The sequence below is a fragment of the Schistocerca gregaria genome, chromosome 6 (assembly GCF_023897955.1).
Source record: "Schistocerca gregaria isolate iqSchGreg1 chromosome 6, iqSchGreg1.2, whole genome shotgun sequence".
Lineage (NCBI taxonomy): Eukaryota > Metazoa > Arthropoda > Insecta > Orthoptera > Acrididae > Schistocerca > Schistocerca gregaria.
The window spans coordinates 47231844-47251782 of record NC_064925.1 but is presented as its reverse complement, the minus strand read 5'-3'; positions in this window follow the sequence as shown (position 1 = coordinate 47251782).

Genomic DNA, 19939 nt, shown 5'->3' with positions numbered 1-19939 from the left:
TACCCTCTTGCGCATCATGTGAACAGACTCCTTACTAAGGTAAGATGAAGCTTTGTAGTTTCACAATTGACAACTGTTTCAGGGGTCTATTTAGCTTCACATCCGTAGGTGTTCCCTGAAAGTGTCCCACATATGACCACCGCGTGGTGCTAGTAGAGCAACAACTGTCTGCCAGACAATAGCTGTACGTCTCGTTAATGTATTCCAAGACCTTACTGGACTGAGAGGGAACGAATCAGTACATGAAAAGCTCCTTTTATAGGGCCACATCTCTAGGAGAATGGGAGCAGGTGTTTATGTCAAATGAAAGTCGATAACGTTAGCAGAAATTCTACAGAACATGCTGTTCAAAAGCAATGAAATGTCCTACAGGGAAGTCGTTCAGATAATGGAAATCAACTACGCTATACAGGAGAAAATGGTGTGACACGATACTGTTGGTGCGACATACACCATGCTTACCGAGTAGGCAGGCAACACATCTGTACTAAAATAGAAATGGTTACCTCCTAACCAACTCACGACACTATTACGTTACCACCGAAACTGACGAACTAATCTCTTTCCTTGGTCGACATGTTATTCAAACATTCGTTAAGTAGGCGGTAGAAAAACGACATCCATTTTGTTTGCAATGCTGCAGACGGTTGCCTTCAGTTAAGTAGCTTGGAATTGGAGAACGGCACAAACTCACGTTTGGCACTGCTGATGGGAACCATACCTTTGTCACAACTCAAAATTTTGTCAGATTTCCCTCATTTTCAATACTGCCTCGCTCCAGTAGGAATCAGAGGAACAATCCCATTGATGGTGTTAATTCCTATGTGCAAAGAACCTACAAACAGGAATTGAATACAGGCATTCATCGATTTACACGAAGTCATACCAATCATCTATTTCTGCCGATAACGGCAACAGCTTTTTGAGGGCGGTTACTGTAACATCGAAGATGCATGTACCCTGAGGATATTCAAAGAATATATTCGAAGCTGAGACAAGAAATATTAGAAACCCTACAAGTTACAAGTACTCTGGACCTTTGCCTTTAATCTGCCAAGAAGTTTATTTTCAGTACACAGTTTTATTGTTCAAACGCTCTACCGAGTGTTCCAGGCACGCAGCAGCAACGCTCTCTAACTTTATCGCCCCTTTCTATAGACTTCGGGAACGCGAACTGGTAATAGGGATTGGTCAAACAAATGGACAGCCAGCCAGCTTTTGCCCCCAGACGAAACAGTGCATGCTAAGTCTTGGCCATCTCATACTAATGCAAACTTTCAGAAGATGATGCCTATATCTTTGGCTTTCATTAATTTGTTAGCAGCCGAGGGTATCATCGGGAGACTGGGCCTAATGTATGCTACTTACACTTCACATCGTGGATGTGCCTGAAATAATATCTAAGAAATTTGGTTACATTGCTGATTGGATAATAAGAACGAGCCAAATTTTTTGTTAAAATACGGAAGATGTCCTCACATATAATTTTTCTGCACTGACAGTACTTCTGAAAACGGAGGCTTACAGCTAACATTAGTGAAACGCCACCTCTGACGACGCAGGGAGCACAACATATACGCAATTTTTTGAGGCCGTCCATGTCAAGGAGCAGGTGCCAGTCCTAGGAACACCGGGGCTCTGAACAAATGGCTTTTGTCATTCCAGGTGGTTTGCGGTTTTTTGTTGTAATGTGCAAAGATTTTGTTCTTTCGTGCCAACGTCAGAATTGTAGAACACGAAGATGAAAAAGGGGTTAAAGCGACTAAACGGTAAGCTCAATTGATGGATTAAAAGACAGCTTAAAAACAAGGACTGGTAAAGGTCTATAAAATACACCATAGAGACAATGGAGGTGCTACACTGAAGATTAAATGTCCTTCGCCATATTGCTACAACAGATCGAAAGTAAAACACGGTCGATAGCCCGCGGCACGCCTGATAACGTAAACGGCAAACGTAAATGAGAACGTAAGTGGTTAAGAAAAGGGCGTTGCGAACCGTCAGAGACTGAGGATAATGAGTACAAAGTGGTAAGTGATCACCTCTAAACTAATTACGATGGCTAAGAAGACAGTGCCCAATACGCAACCCAGCTAAAATGATCTGACGTCGAGAGGGCAGGGGAGGAGGTTGTCCAAGCCACTGGGAGAGCCTTAAAAACCCAGGGATTATTCCCTAGAATGGAGGACAACTGGTGATGCCAAAGTGACACCACCTGCTGGCAGACAGGAACAGAGATCATCTGGGAGAATATAAGAACCAGCAGGCTGAGGTACGAGGACTGCAGTCTAGGCAGCAGCGTCAGCAGCCTCATTTCCTGGCAGACTGACCTGAGCAGGAAACCACATGAACATCACAGTGGCTCCCTCAGGAGTGAGAAACTGAGTTTTCCTGGACACGTTGCACCAAGGGATGGGCAGTGCACAGTGGTCAGACTCTGTGCCCTTTAGTCTTCGGGCGGAGGACAATGGAAAAGCCTGTGTCACCAGATCTATTCTGGCCTCAGAGGGCAAAGAGCTCTGCTGGAAGTACTGAGTAGTGTTGCAAAGGCGGATACTGTAAAACGTTGGCGCAGATGACAACGGCACACCTGATACCACAGTCAGAGCCATCAGCATACAGAAAGGTACTATCAAAAAGTCGCGTGTGTAGGTAGTGGAAGTCAAGGCAATAGAACAAGGCTGCAGTAGTGTCCTTGGGGAGCAAATGAAGGCTAAGGTGAACACAGGCTGCCACACAAAGCCAAGGTGGTGAAGGGTTCACTCCCACTAGGATAGTTGCAGGTAGTGTAAAGTTCGGCTGCTGGAGCAAGAACTGAAAATGGGCTCCAGGGGGTAACTGAAGAGGAGTGGGCCCGATACTGCCTATCAAAGTAGTCATAGTAGGAGGTATAGGATGGGTGGCCTGGCATGGAGCAAAAACGCCATGTTTATCTCTTGAGGATAACTTTAGTATGACTGGTAATTCAACAGCTTCGGCATACGCGCTCAACTGGGCTAGCATAAAAGGCGCCAGTGGCCAAACAGATGCGACGATGGTGGGTAGTGTTGAGATGGCATACGAGGGACAGACGCGCAGATGCATAAACAAAGCACCAATATTCTAGTTTTTATTGGACAAGGGACCAGTACAAAGCGATAAGGGGGGTTCGATCTGCCCCCAGGAAGTATCATTGAGGACATGTCCAACATTGAGGAACCACGTACAGTGGGCTCCCAGGTGGGACACGCGTGAGAACGAACAGTTTTCTATTGAGCATGAGCCACAGGAATTTCGTAGTTTCAACGAACAGAAGAGCAGCAGGCCAAAGCTGTGAATATGGTGGGATAAATCAACTGCAGTGACAAGAACCCACACAAACGGTTTTGTCAGTGGAAAAACCAATACCATTCTCGATGCCCCATGAGTGAAGAAGTTAGAGACGTCGCTCAATATGAGAGGTTCCTGGAGGACTGCAATGGATGGCAGAATCGTCAACAAAAAGGAAGCCAGAGATGCTCAGCAGTAGGCAGGCCATTATGTCGTTAATGGCGATAGCAAAGAGGACAACGCTGAGGATGGAAACTGAGGTACACCGTTTTCCTGGATAAAGTTGTCTGACGAGGCACAACCCACATACACCTTGAAAACTCCATCTTCTAAAAATTGCTGAGGTGAACAGGGAAGCTATGTGTAGAATACAGATATACCAGTCCTCCAGCAGATGTCTTCCACAGAATCGAAAAATATTGCTTGCCAGGGATTTCCACAGAACGCCCTTCATGGCATAGGTGGACAAAGTGGAGAATGGTGCACTCTAATTCCACATTGGGCACTGGGTAGTAAATTGCAGGACTAACCACCACGCCAGCTGGGATGAATCATATGTTCAATAACCTTGCAAACAGCTGCTGATAGAAATGGGGCAGTAGATGGAAGAGTGCTTCTCCTTACCCTGCTTATGTTTGTGTGTGACAGTGGCTTCAGTCCAGTATCTCGGAAACATTCCCTCCACCTAGAGGGGATTGTACGTATGGAGGATAAAATACTGGCCAGCAAGAGAAGGTGCTGCAACATCTGAATGTTAACATCGTCCAGCCCTGGGGAAGAGAATCGGGATTAAGTGAAATCATAGTACAACTCTCTCATAGTAAATCCGGCATTGTAGCCTCAAGATTCTGAAAAAGCAAGGTTATTGTCCAAGCCGCCTCCACTTTTTTCCGATGGAGGAAGGCCGAGTAATAATGCGTAGAGCTCGAAATTTCCACAAAATAAAGCTCCAGGATGTTTAAGATAGCGATAGAGTCCACTATGAGATCTGGTGCTGTCATCCAGAGATCTCAGAAAGGCTCTTTCTCCCAGATATCCGTACGAGTTTGGCGCAAATGACAGAAGAGCGAGTGCAACTTAGCAAAAACGTAGATGGATTTCATTTACTAATTTTGTCTCTAAGAATGTAGTGGCACTGTGCACGCAACTGTTTACAGCAAATGTAGTTTGCCATCGTAGGAGGACAGTTATAAACGTGGAGAGCACGTTTCCGCGCACGAAGTGCCTCGCAGCACGCCTCAGTCCACTTTGGGACCAGGACACAGAGCAGTAGAGAGGAAGTCCGAGGAATGAAATAGGTGTGTGTGGAGTGGGTGCTCCAATGTTAAGGCAGATGAGGGTGAGTTAATTGTGAAGGTCAGCAAAGACGTCACGCCTCTGTCAGGTTCTTGAAGAGCCCTGAAGGGGCTTCCCTTTCATGTCCCTCGACTCTTATAACTGCCATCTTGTTTCTGTACAAATTGTAAATAATCTTTCGCTCCCTGTATTTTACCCCTGCCACCATCAGAATTTGAAGGAGAGTATTCGAGTCAACATTATCAAAAGCTTTCTCTAAGTCTACAAATGCTAGAAATGTAGGTTTGCCCTTCTTTAATCTAGCTTCTCAGATAGGTCGTTGGGTCAGTATTGCCTCACGTGTTCCAATATTTCTACGGAAACCACACTGATCTTCCTCGAGGGCGGCTTCTACTAGTTTTTCCATTCGTCTGTAAAGAATTCGCGTTAGTATTTTGCAGCTGTGACTTATTAAACTGATAGTTCGGTAATTTTCACATCTGTGAACACCTGCTTTCTATAGGACTGGAATTATTATATTCTTCTTGAAGTCTGAGGGTATTTCGCCTGCTTCATACATCTTGCTCACCAGATGGGAGAGCCAGTCCTAAAAAACTCTACCAAGACCGTCAGTAGTTCCAATGGAATGTTGTCTACTCCGGGAGCCTTGTTTCGACTCAGGTTTTTCAGTGCTCTGTCAAACTATTCACACAGTATCTTATCTCCCATTTCATCTTCATCTACATCCTCTTCCATTTCCATAATATTGTACCCAAGTACATCGCCCTTGTATAGACCCTCTATATACTCCTTCCACGTTTCTGTTTTCCCCTCTTTGCTTAGAACTGTGTTTCCATCTGAGCTCTTGATATTCATACAAGTCGTTTTCTTTTCTCCAATGGTCTCTTTAATTTTCCTATACGCAGTATCTATCTTACCCCTAGTGAGATAAGCCTCTACATCCTTAGACTTGTCCTCTAGCCATGTCTGCTTAGGCATTTAGCACTTCCTGTCGATCTCATTTTTGAGACGTTTGTATTCCTTTTTGCCTGCTTCATTTACTGCATTTTTATATTTTCTCTTTTCATCAATTAAATTCAATATTTCTTCTGTTACCCAAGGATTTCTACTAGCCATCGTCTTATTACCTACTTGATCCTCTGCTGCCTTCACTACTTTATCCCTCAGAGCTACCCATTCGTCTTCAACCGTATTTCTTTCCCCCATTCCTTTCACTTGTTCCCATATGCTGTCCCTGAAACTCTGTACAAGCTCTGGTTTAGTCAATTTATCCAGGTCCCATCTCCTAAAATTTCCACCTTTTTGCAATTTCTTCAGTTTTAATCTACAGTTCATAACCAATAGATTGTGGTCAGACTCCACATCTGCTTCTGGAAATGTCTTACAATTTAAAACCTGGTTCCTAAATCTCAGGTTTCAGATAGATATATAATGGTACGTCAGTCAGTATCTCCAGGCTTCTTCCATGTATACAGCCTTCTTTTATGATTCTTGAACCAAGTGTTAGCTATGATTAAGTTGTGCTCTGTGCAAAATTTTACCAGACGTCTTCCTCTTTCATTTCTTAGCCCCAATCCATATTCACCTGCTATGGTTCCTTTCTCCCTTTTCCTACTTTCGAATTCCAGTCACCCATGACTATTAAATTTTCGTCTCCCTTCACTGCCTGAATAATTTCTTTTATCTGATCATAGATTTCTTCAATTTATTCGCCATCTGCAGAGGTAGTTGGCATATAAACTTGCACTACTGTAGTAGGCATGGGCTTCGTGTCTATATTGGCCACTATAATACGTTCACTATGCTGTTTGTAGCAGCTTACCCGCACTCCTATTTTTTTTTTTTTATTCATTATTAAACCTACTCCTGCATTACCCCTATTTGATTTCGTATTTATAACCCTGTATTCACCTGACCAGAAGTCTTGTTCCTCCTGCCACCGAACTTCACTAATTCCCACTATATCTAACTTTAACCTATCCATTTCCCTTTTTAAATTTTCTAACTTACCCGCTCGATTAAGTGATCTGACATTCCACGCTCCGATCCGTAGAATTCCAGTTTTCTTTCTCCTGATAACGACGTCTTTTTGAGTAGTCCACGCCCGGAGATCCGAATGGGGGACTATTTTACCTCCGGAATATTTTACCCAAGAGGACGCCATTATCATTTAACCATACAGTAAAGCTGCATGCCCTCGGGAAAAATTGCGGCTGTAATTTCCCCTTGCTTTCAGCCGTTCGCAGTACCAGCACAGCAACGCCGTTTTTGTTAATGTTACAAGGCCAGATCAGTCAATCATCCAGACTGTTGCCCCTGCAACTACTGAAAAGGCTGCTGCCCCTCTTCAGGAACCACACGTTTGTCTGGCCTCTCAACAGATACCCTTCCGTTGTGGTTGCACCTGTTGTGGTTGGCAGGAGAGCCAACCGTGTTAGTAAAGGAGGCCGAAATGCTCGCGTTTTAGCTCACGCAGGCTGGCATGTGGTCTGGAGCATGACAAGGGAATTAGAATTGAGAAAAACGGACGTAGCTGGTGGAATACTTAACTTTAATCCACTAATGGAGAACGTCGCTCTTTATGGTACATGATTCACAATATCAATAATACGGATAATGGCGCCTTGCTGGGTGGTAGCAAATAACGTAGCTGAAGGCTATGCTAACTATCGTCTCGGCAAATGAGCGTAGAAGTCAGTGAACCATCGCTAGCAAAGTAGGCTGTACAACTGGGGCGAGTGCTAGGAAGTCTCTCTATACCTGCCGTGTGGCGGCGCTCGGTCTGCAATCATTGATAGTGGCGACACGCAGGTCCGACGTATACTACCGGACCGCGGCCGATTTAAAGGCTACCACTTAGCAAGTGTGGTGTCTGGCGGTGACACCACAGCAACTACGGTACGGCTATCTGTACCGTTGAGGCACGCAAGCCTCCCCCCGTGGTTCATGGGGGGAGGGCCCTGAATGGTATGGTGTACATTTAAGTCACGAAGCAGCAAAAGGAGGTGAGGGTGTTGGTCACTGCTAACATCAAATGCTGGAGTGATGTCAATAATAGAAAGGGAACAAGTGATGAAAGGAAATTCAGGCTGTAACAGCTTGCAGCCAAGTGTTCAATGAGAGTGATTGAATATGAACGTCAACCAATAGGAGCAGCATGAATCCTTCACGAGATGGAATGTAATCATTGGTGGGGGGGGGGGGGGGGGCAGATGAAAGTCGACTGGAAAGAAACGGAAGACGTCGAAGCCATCACAAGGGCAATTTTGTTTCCTCGAGGCAGGGATTCCAAGAGCAGTTTAAATCCTCATTGTTGGATGTAGTGACAAACATTCCACTGCTGGGAGGTCATGACGGATATAGGAGGAGGAATAATGGTGGATTGTCACCTCAGGGGCTGCTGAGTGTCAGCCTTCAAAGAATCACTGCTATAGGGCGTAGTGGCTGGAGGATCCTGTTCCATGCAACCTACGAAAGTGTCGGCATCCTCACTGGGTAAGTGTGCAGGTTCCATGGCACGAAAAAGGTTGGCACTGGCAGAACGGAGCTTGGGCAGGTGAGGGTGTCATGTGACGACGCTGCTTATGAGGACCTGCGAGTCAGCGAATTGAAAGACAGTTTTCCTTGGATATCTGAGGCTATGCTGTCGGCAGATGAAGGTTCAGATGTCTGTTGGCTTGAAGGATGTTTAAAATCTTCACAGGGCACTTTAGTCCCTGATTTCTAGCCTGCTGGTTGTGTAGCAGGTGATTTCGCCGCCAGAGGTGAAGATGATGCGAGTTGCAGCTTCGGAGAAGGAGAAACGTCTACTACCGTGACACTGGGCTATTTTACAACTGCGATGCTGCGTTTGAGAACGCATGTCCGTGTGGCGATTTCCTTTGTGGAACGAGGAGTATCGAGATTTATACTTTTAGTAGTAGATGGTGGCTAGTGAAAGCTGTATTTTCCAACAGCTTGTTAACGATAGAGTAAGGCTCTTTTTCCTTCACTCTGATCGCCTGGACAGCTTTCTCATGGAGATATAGAGGAAATTAACGAGATGAGGCAGCATAGTTGATATTGTAATTTATGCAGCAGGGAGAAGGTGGTGGGCAATTGCACTCATGAGCATCCCTACCACAAGTAATACATTCGGCTGTGCTTCGTCAAGATATTTGAGTATGGTTGTAATGTAGTCACCAGCAACAGCTCACTGGGCTTGTCATGTGGCACGTGATGAACTACTTAGCTTGCCGTGATCTGACAGAAGCACTACTACATCGGACATGGAACAGTGTGTGTAGGCAGTATGGTTTTGTCAACCTGTTTCATTACCTGATGGTCTTCATCCATCCAGATAACACTCGCTGCAGAAAAACCAGAACTATCAGTGGAAGATCGAAAAAATACGTCCCACTGGTGAGAGTATTAAAATCCTAAAGGTAAACTTCATTTTCAGCTAAGTGCCAGAGTTTGAGGTGCTCATCAAAAGCAGTGATGCTCACATTATGGTAGGTACAGAAAGCTGGTTCAAACCCAAAATGGCAGATTTTTAGGGAAAATTTTGGTGTGCATCGAAAGTTTAGCCAAATGACAAATACAGGTCTTGTATTTGTCGCAGTACAGTAACTCAAATCCACAGAGAGAAATTGAAGCTGCATGTGAGTGACTGAGCAAGACTGAGTACCACGGGTAGGTATAAAAGGATCCTATCACCCAACAGACTCCTCTAGTTTTGTTCAAGTGTTCGGTTACATCAGTAATTTTCCCAGTTAATTGTTGGATGATTAAAGTCTCCACCACTGATTACAATATGATTGGGGAACTTGTTGAGAAGTGAACTGAGGTTTCGTCTAGTGGTGGGTTTGGTAGGGCGTCCTGTGAAAGTTCACTAACAATTATGGTTAACTGACAGTTAAGAACCCCAGTCATGATGGAAATATATTGGATTGAATGCAATGAACATACCTAAATTCTGAGGATATCCACATCGAAACTGGGATCAGTGACCATTGTGGGTATCTGGCAACAGTGATTATTGAAGTACAGAGGTCAACTAAAGCAGAAAGATACGTATTTTCTGTAAACTAGATGAAAATGGATGTTGTCATATGTGAATGAGGAACTTGCAACACAAGGCAGGAGCATGTAGAGGAAATATGGCTCAAATTTGAAAGGGTAATTGACCACATGCTGGATAGATGTGTGTCCCACAGAACATTTCATAATGGGAGATAACCTCCATGGTATAGAATCGCTGTAACGGAACTTTTAAAGGAACATTACTGCAAAATAGGTCTGAAATCGTAGGGCTATAGTTCTGAATGAAATGTTTGAAGGGATCACGCATTGCTCTGTTGACAGGCAGTGACTACCGTAGCAAAATATGTGAATGTAGGCTTTCCCGGCGTGTACTGCTGAAGAAATCTTCTCGGGCTTCCATCCGGGTATCTGCGGCGAAACCCCGCGACGTTTCGATGAGTCTCATTCTCAAAATCGTCTGGCGAAGTTTCGATGGACCCCGGCCGTCCTCTGTAGGTTATCAGCGGCGTGCAGCCTGCAGTGTCCCGCTATAGGTTTTGGAAGCGAGGCTAGATGCTTTACTACTCCGTACGAAGGTGCATTAATGTTGCTCACTATTGGGCAAAGAGGCACCCTATCCTTGTGAACCATGGGAAGTCCATATAGCCATAGAGGTGCTGGGGCCCTAGGGTAGAGTCGTCTCACATCATCTCTTGTTAGATTCGCTTTGTTGAGCAAAGCTATGGTTTTCCTTGTTTTATTCAGTGTTGGCTCTTACTTCAGCTTCTTGTAGGCCAAATCCTGCAGCAAAGCATTTACCTTATGCTGACAGTCGTCAACAGACAATAGAACTGTAGCATTTCCTCTATCAGCATCAATGGCTATGGTGTTTTCATCATCTCTTAGCGCCCTCAGTGCTTTTCGTTGTAACTTCATATTCTGTTTTGGAAGCCGCGTTTTGGCAATTATTCTGCATGTTTCACACGTGATTTCTTCCGCTTTCCCCGCAGGCAGTACACGGATGGCTTCTTTCACGCCGACGATAATGTCATGTTTCGGTATTGTCTTCGGAATAGGAGCGCAATTCAGCCCTTTGCACAGGGCCGAGGTTGTGGCAGCGTCAACGCAGAAAGAACCGAGGGAGGGGAGGTACGGCCGCCCCGCGCCGCTGAACAGTCATATATAGAGGACAGTCGCGGCCCATCGTCACTTCGTCATAAGATTATGAAAATGACACTCACCGAAACGTCGCGGAGTTTCGATGCAGCTATCCTAATGGAAGCCCACGAGGATTTCATCCACCGTTCCAAAATATTGTCAAATGGCGTTTTACAAAATCCAAACAAATTCTGGTCATATGTAGAGACTGTCAGAGGCGCCACAATTAGGGTCCAGTCCGTACAGAAAGAGAGCGACTGAAATTTAGGATAGCAAAGCAATCTTTCTGTACAGCGGAAAACCTAGGAGAATTTCGGGATCGTTTAAGTTTAACAAAGCTTCAGACCCGCATGCTATCTCTGACTGATTCTATAGTGAATTTGCGGCTGAGTTAACTCTCTTATAATGACGATCAATCTTAGATCCATTGAACACGAAACTACCTAGTTCTTGGAATAAGACACAGGTCGTTGCCCTCTACAAGGGGCGTAATAGAAATGAACCACATAACTACCGTCCACTATCCGTGAAATCGATTTTTTGTAGAATCTTAGATGATGCTTCGAGGTCAAAGATAATGGGTACTTTGTTGTGAACATAATGACCTCAGTTCCAACTAGCACGGATTTCGGAAAATCTCTCGTGTGTGACCCAACTTCCACTTCTGAGATGACATACCGAAAGCTTTTGATCAAGGCGACCAGGCAGACATAGTTTTTCTTGATTATGTGTAGCAGATACTGAGCCAAATGCTTATTGGAGTTGTCAAAAATACCATCATGTGGGGTATCAGGTGAAATTTGTGACTTGCTTGAGGAACGTTTGGTAGGGAGGCCACAGTATGTTGTTTTGGATGGACAGACATGGTGTGATGAAGTAACATCCAGTGTGCCCCCAGCGAAGTGAGCTGGGACCCTTCCTGTTGGTTTGTGTATTAATGAGCTTGTAGACGGTACTAGTAGTGAAATCAGACTTTCTGCAGATGATGCAGTTGTTTATAATGAGTTACTATCTGAGAAGTTGCGTAAATATTCAGTAGGATGTTAAGGCTTCAACATGGTGTAGAGATTGGAAACTTGCTCTAAATGTTCAGGAAAATGAAATTTTGCACTTCACCAAACAAAAAAAATTAGTATCCTTTGACTGTAATATCAGTGAGTCACTGTTGGAATAGGACAGGTCATACAGCTACCTGGGTGTAACACTGCGTAGAGAGATGAAATGGGATGATCACAGGTTCAGCCATGGGTAAAGCAGGCCGTACGCTGCTTTATTGGTACAATACTGACCAATCTGTGTACAACGTACATTGCTCGCAGATCACTCGTGCGACCAATTCTAAAATATTGGTGAAGTACGTGGGACCTATACGGCATAGGATTAACGGAGGACATTTAACGTATATAGAGATGGGCAGCACGAATGGTCACCGGGTTAATTGGTGGGAGAGAGAATGAAAGAACTAATTCTCGAATACAGAAGCTATCCCGAGAAAGTGTTAGAGTTTCAAGAACCGGCTTTAAATGATGACTCTAGGATATACTACCATCCCAATTGCTCACATTGGGATCGTGAGTATATGATTAGAGTAAGTACTGCACGCACAGAGGCATACGAATGATCGTTTTCTCCGTGCTGTATAGTGAATACAAGAGGAAGAAACTCTAGTAACTGGTACAATGGGACGTAACTTCTGCCATGGACCTCACGGTGGATTGCGTATAGATGCAGATGCAGACTTAGACGCTACCACCTTTAAACTCATCCGCATCGTCCTCTTGTTTCCTCCCTTACAAGCCAATCATCTTACTTTTTCTTTTGGCAGTCAACAACTGGCGGAACTGTTGTCGTAGCTCTATTCTTTTTTGACAAGTCCTCTTTACTTGGGCGTCCTCGCTTTGATTTCTCTTACCCGCTAATAGTCCACCAGCAATTTCCGCTTTTAATTTGCGCAGTGGAATGTGTTGTTCTTGAAGTAACCTGCAGTCCATTCGAGTCACCTGGTGATCACCGCAATTTTAATTGCGTCCCGGAAGCTGTATAAGTACTAAATCATCGATGCTATGTAGTATTTCTATAGTGATGATCATTTGTCAATCAAATACTACCCATACAGGTGTTGTAAGGTGCAATGACCCATCTTGGGACTTGCACGTATTGTCTTTGTGGAATGTTCCACCTGTGTCTCACCCTGGGTCTCAATACCAACGAAAGATGAATGCAGAGTAAGACGTTTGTTATCGTACGTATTACTACAATGGATCTCCTGTATCTTCGGACATGCTATTGCTCCTCGTTCTCCAGCCTTCATGTCTTTTCGTTGGGGAGGTCAATCTTTCATCATATTTGCTCTTAATACTCAAGAGAGTACTAAAGAGTGTCACTCATAAAGAAGTTGTCGGCGCGCACCTTGAAATTGTGGTTTTCTGTCAATGTGTGGTTTTTTGTAGTTTTAGGGCGCAAACTACAGTGGTCATTAGCGCCCAGACTAAATTATGAATGCACTGTGAGGCACAATGTTAAAGCAGCAACTAAAAAGGACAACACTGATAAAAGGCACATGAACAGGCATGGGATAAAAAAAGAAACAGCATAATCAAATGTCAGACAGGTTTGTCAAGTGGATAAACGAAGAAGGCGAGCAGCTGCTTTTGGGTCATCCGCTAAAATTTTACCCAGAGTACATGGAGGGCTAAGATCAAAGCGCAGTGCATTAAAATTTGGACAGGACATTAAAATGTGACGTACAGTTAGCGATTGCCTACATGGGCAGAGCGGCGCCGGCGCAGCCGTCAGCAACGAAAGCGAACTCCAGGGTGTAGCAGGCAGATACATAGAACCCGTATTGACAGTCGAGAGAGTTATCAATAAAGGAACGATAAGACGGCTGGTTGGCCACTGATAACAGCCGACAGGCATACCAACAAAACAGTACATCGCGCTGGGAGGTTAGTGGCAATTCACCGGTTTCATGATGAAGACTCTCGACGGGACTAGTATAAAACGCTCCGATCGCAAGACGTAAACCCCGATGTTGTATGGAGTTGAGACGGCGTAAGATGGACGGCCGTAAAGAGGAGTATACAAAGCTCCCACAATCCAGCTTGGAGCGGACGATCGACCGATATAAGCGAAGTAGGATGGTGCGAGCCGCTCCCCACGACGTACCGCTGAGAATATGGAGCGCATTTAGAGAACGGGTACAACTGGCAGCCTAATAAGACATGTGGAGATCAGCTAAGTTTCCTGTCAAATGTAAGACCTAAAAATTTTGTTGTCTCCACGAATGGGAGAGCAACGGGGCCGAGATTTAAGGACGGTGGGAGAAACTCTTTGTAGCGCCAGAAGATAATACAGACCGTCTTCTCGGCAGAAAAACGGAAGCCATTGGCGACACTCCAGAAGTAAAGATGGTCAAGACAACGCTGAAGACAGCGCTCCAGGAATCATGTACGCTGTGCGCTGCAGTAGATGGTAAAATCGTCCAAGAAAAGGGAGCCTAATACATCAGCTGGGAGGCAATTCATTATTGGATTGATCGCTATGGCGAAGAGAGTGACCCTTAAAAATGAGCAATGTGGCACCCCATTCTCCTAGCGAAAGGCGTCGGACAGCACAGAACCCACAAGTACCCTTATCTGTCGATTCATTAAAAATTCACGAATAAAAAGAGGGAGGCGACCGTGAAATCCCCATGTAAGCATGGTGTGGGCAACGCCCGCCCTCCAACAGGTGTCTTAAGCCTTCTCCAAATCAATGAACACAGCTACTGTCTGGCACTTCCGCAAGAAGTTATTCATAATGAAGGTCGACAAGGTAACCAAATGGTCAACAGCAGAGCGGGGCCTACGAAATCCACATTGTACATTGGTAAGTAGTTTGGTTTGGCTGCTCGAATCTCGATGTCTAAGGTTAACCATTCGTTCCATCACCTTACAGACACAGATGGTAAGCGAGATGGGTCGATAACTGGAAGGCAAGTGTTTGTCCTTCCCCGGCTTAGGAATCGGGGCAATACATTCGCGCCAGCATGTGGGAACATCAACCTCAATCCAGATGGGATTATAAGTACGCAGAAGAAAACCTTTACCCGCAGGAGAAAGGTCCAACAGCATCTAAATATGAATAGAATCAGGCCCCAGAGCGGAGGACTGTGAACGAATACCCCCATGGTGAATAAGGCATTATACCTTTCCTGATCCGAGGAGCGGAAGTTAGGTGGCCTTGCCGCCTCTGCCTGTTTTCGGGGGAGGAAGGCAGGGTGGTAATGAGCGGAGCTCAAAACCTCTGCGAAAAATCGGCCTGAAAGCATTGTAGACATCCTCAAGGACTACAAGGACGTCATTCGCGACCGTCAAGCCCGAAACTGGTCAGTGGACCTTAGTGCCAGATAGCCGGCGCAGGCTATCCCAGACAACAGAAGGAGTAACACTGTTTAAGGAGCTTGTGAAAGCAGCCCAGCTGGCTTTCTTGCTTTCTTTAGTAACACGACGACACTGTGCACGTAATCGTTTATAATTAATACAATTCGCCATCGTAGGGTGGCGTTTAAAGGTGCGTAAAGCACGTCGACGAGCATGTATAGCGTCTCTACATGCTGCGGTCCACCAGGGTACCGGTACGCGACGTGGAGAAGAAGTAGTGTGAGGGATGGAATATTCAGCAGCAGTGAGAATGACTTTCGTGAGGTGAGCGACCTGACTGTCGCAGCTTGCCAAGTTTTGACGCTGAAATGTCACCCTGGAAGAGAAGAGCCGCCAGTCTGCTTTGCAGATGTTCCAACTAGTTGAGCATGGAGATGGGGTATGATGCAGGAGATGGATAACACAAGGGAAGTGGTCGCTCGAATACGTATCAGAAAGTGCATATCACTCAAACCGGCGTGCAAGTTGGGTAGTGCATATAGAGGGGTGTAAATGGGAATAGGTGGGAGATGTGTTCGAAAGAAAAGTAGGGCGCGTGCATTGAGGCAGACAAGATTGAGCTGGTTGAAAACGTCTGCTAACAGGGAGCCCCTCGGACAGGATGCTGGAGAGCCCCAAAGGGAATGGGGGGCATTGACGTCTCCAGTCAACAAAAATGGTGCAGGTAGCTGAGCTATAATTTGCATCATGTCTGCCCTAAAAACCGCAGGCGACGATGGAGTGTAAATGGTACAAATGGAAAATGTGAAAGTGGGGAGAGTAATTCGGATGGCAACTACCTGCAGATCGGTGTACAATGTAATGGATTCGTAGTAGTTATCATCCCAGACCAGCAACATTACCCCTCCATGAGCCACAATACCTGCCACAGGGGATAGGTCAAAATGCAGAGGGGTAGTGTGCTACGGCAATTTGATTGCGTGGCCGTAGCTTCGTTTCTGCAGAGCTACGACGAGCGGACAGTGCAAGCGCTAGCAGCAACTTTAAGTCCTCTCGGTTGGAGCGAATGCCTCGAATATTCCAACAAAGAAGTGCCATCGTGAGAAGAAAAAGAAGATGCAAGAAAGGGTTGCCTCGAAGGCCGCTAAGGGCCTGGTTCGAGCGAGCACTGCCGCCGCTATCAATAGGCGGAGAGTCCTTGTTCATTTGTTCAATAGGTTCGTCAGCCATCTTGTTAAGATGGCCAGGAGGGGGAGCTTCCTCCGGCGGTGAACGGCCAGATGTTCGGCTACTAGCGGTGCGGCCAGGCGAAATGGATGACGGGCTGGGGTGGCAACTGCTGGGTGGCGCTGGAGAAGAAATGCGCCGTGGCGGAGAAGGAGAACTGTGCTTCCTCTGAGCCTTCTTGGAAGGTTGTTAAGTCGAAGTACTGGTCGATGGCTGGGAGTTCGAGGTACGTAGGAAGTTTTCACGGGACAGTTCCTTCTTGAAGGACCGTGCAGCTGACTTCTGGGTCTTTGTCTAGGCAGAAGCTGATGAAGGTTCTTGTGTCTTAGGGGTGACGGGAGGAAGAGGAGACGTTGACCGGGCGTTCTTAACACTGGCCAAACGGACGACCGTTGTGCTAAAGGTCAGATGGCATGTCTGTGTCGACACCTCCCTGGTAGGCGAGGGAGGGGTGCGGACAGTACTGTATTTCCCCGTTGGGAGCAGCGTGGGCTTCCTACTAAGAAATAGCTTGCGTGCACCCGAGGTGGACACTTTCTCTTTGACCCGAATTTCCTGTATACAGCATTAATCCTTGTAGATGGGACACTCGCAGGAGGATGCTGCATGGTCACCCTGACAGTTCACACAATGAGGAGACGGTAGTGGACAGTCACCCTCATGGGCGTCCCAGCCACAAGTGACGCATTTATTTGCATGAGAACTAGACTGGCGCGTGTGATTAAAACGATGACACTGGTAGCAGCGAGTAGGCGTCGGGACGTAAGGGCGAACATAAATAACCTCATAGCCCGCTTTGATGCGAGACGGCAGCTGAACAGTGTCAAAGGCAAGAAAGCTTGGTCCTCCAAACAGCAAGGTCATCAGCCCCTTGTTGCAAATGTGGTCCATTCCACTTATTTGCCCTTTTGCGTTTTCACCTCCTGCCCTTTTATTGTTCTGACTTTCCTGAGATGTCAGTCATGTTGTCAATGGTAAAAAACAAGATGAGGGAAGTCAGCAAGACAACGAACCCAACACTATGCTGAAGCAGCATTAGCAAGACCACCTATGACTTAAGACATGCAACCGCTAGAATGTAGAAGTACCTATGGGAAAAGGTGACTAACCAATCCTTTAAAAAAAGGGTAAAACAGGGATAATCTTTTCTTCCCCTTTTACTGTGTCAGGGAGGTGAGTCTGGAATCTCCAAACATGGCTTACAGTGGGAGACACCCAAACACTCACCGCCCTGCCCCAACACGTTAAAACTGAGAATAAAAACCACTTTCCCGGAGGAAACAGAACCAGAGAGACCATCTGGGAATCGTCAGCCATCATCGGAGGTAAAGTGTAGGTGAGTCTGTACTTAGCACGCAGAGCCAAAAGAAGGGGGCATTCAACAAAAATGTGGGCTACTGACTGGAAGGCTCCACAACCACAAAGTGGGGGTGGCCCATCCCGCAAAAGCCTGTTATGGCCATTGCGGAGACGACACAGTGTGGTCGAGTCCTTTCGGGAGATGCGGAAGGAAGAACACCACGATCCTTGTGTCACCTTGATCGCACGAGGTTTATTAGACATGGGAGAAGCGTCCCAAAAGTTGGCCCATGTCTGTGTGAAGTGGGATTTCATGTGAAGCCGTAAATCCGCTGCAGGAGGGGTTACAGGAAACGGGGGGTTAGTGACTGCTTCCCCGGCCAAACGATAAGCGAGCTCATTACTCAGGATACCCACATGGCCAGGGACCCAAAGGAAGTCAATGGAACAAGCAGCACAGTGAATATCAACGAGATGATCATGGATGACAGAGACCAAGGGACTGCTCGAAAAACATCAGTCAATAGCAAGAAAGCCACTCATTGAGTCCTTACATTAACAAAACACGATTGTGTTGGGACTGTTTAATGAAGCTAAAGGGCCTGGGAAATTCCCATCAATTACGCAGTAAACGCCCCACATGTAGGTGGCAGCAGGTAATTTTCTGTTCCAACAGGGGACGTGAAAGCATACCCCACATGATCTGCAGATTTAGAGTCATCAGTTTAAAAACAACTGCATCCCGAATCTCCCATAAAGTTTGGCGGAAAAAGGAATGGATCACCATTGGGGGGATGGAATCTTTTGGACCTCGATCAATCCGAATTAGAGGCTGAGGAACTAACCAATGGGGTGAAGGGGAGAGAGCGAGGAAGACAGGGCAAAGAAGGAAGCTGAAAATCACAGCAAAGAGACGCAAGGTAGAGCCCAACCGGTAAACCCACCCGAGGGCGGGAATCGGGTGGGCGACATCCATGGTCTCGGAACAGGACAGAATAGGAAGGATGAGAGGGAGGGACAGCGAGTGCTTAAGACCCCAGAAGCTGGGATCGCCGAACAGAAAAGGGGGGAGGGGAATCCCAGATTCAACCAGGAGACTATCAACAAGGGGTAGTAGGAAAGGCACCGGTGGCCAAATGGATACCACGATAGTGGACTGGATCCAGCACATGCAGTGTGGAAGGAGCAACTGAACCATAAACTTGACAACCATAGTCCAAGCGAGACAGAACTAGTGCATGATAAAGACGGAGAAGGAGGCAACGGTCTGCACCCCAATAGGAGTGGGCAAGGAAGCGAAGGACATTGAGTTTACAGAAACATCCTACCCTCAGATATCTGTCATGACAGCCAAATGAGCTTTTTGTGGAAAAGACGACCCAGGAAACGAAACTGTGGGACCACTGGCAATCGTTGTGCATAAAGATAGAGCTCTGGATCGGGGTGGATCATAGTACGGCGACAGAAGTGGACCACCTGCGATTGTAGAGGAGTAAATTGAAACCTGTGGGAGAGGGTCCATGCAGAGGCACGCATTGTATCTCCCTGGAACTGCCGTTCTGCAGATGCCATCGAGGAGGAACTAACCCAAATGCAGAAACCATCCATATACAGGGCAGGGGCAACCAAAGGACTGACAGAGGCCACACTTCCATCGATAGCAATGAGGAAAAGAAGGACACTCAAGACAGAACCCTGTGGGATACCTGTCTCCTGGGTCCGTGGAGAACTAAAAACAGTACCAACTCAAACTCTGAATGACCGATGGAACAGGAACTGGCGGATAAAAATCGGTAGTGGGCCCCAAGACCCCTCTGATGAAGGGCAAGTAAAATGTGATGGCACCAGGCCGTGACATAGGCCTTTCGAGGGTGAAAAAACACTGCAACCAAATTGTGGCGCTGGGAAAAAGCCTGCCAAACTGCAGATTCCAAGTGACGTAATTGATTGGATGATTGGAGACCGTCCCTCTCGGAAGCCACATTGGTAAGGGAACAATAGATCTCGAGATTCGAGGACCCAATTGAGCCGACGGGCAACCATCCATTAAAGTAACTTACAAACAACATTGGTCAGACTAATTGGCCAATAGCTGTCTACAAATAGGGGGTTCTTACAATGCTTAAGGACAGGAACCACGATGCTATCCCTCCACAGAGAAGGGAAGTCGCCCTAGAGCAGATACAGTTAAACAGCTGGACAAGATGTTGCCATTGTGGAGCACTGAGATGTTGAAGCAGTTCGTTATGAATGGAATCTGGGCCAGAGGCCGTATCATGAGA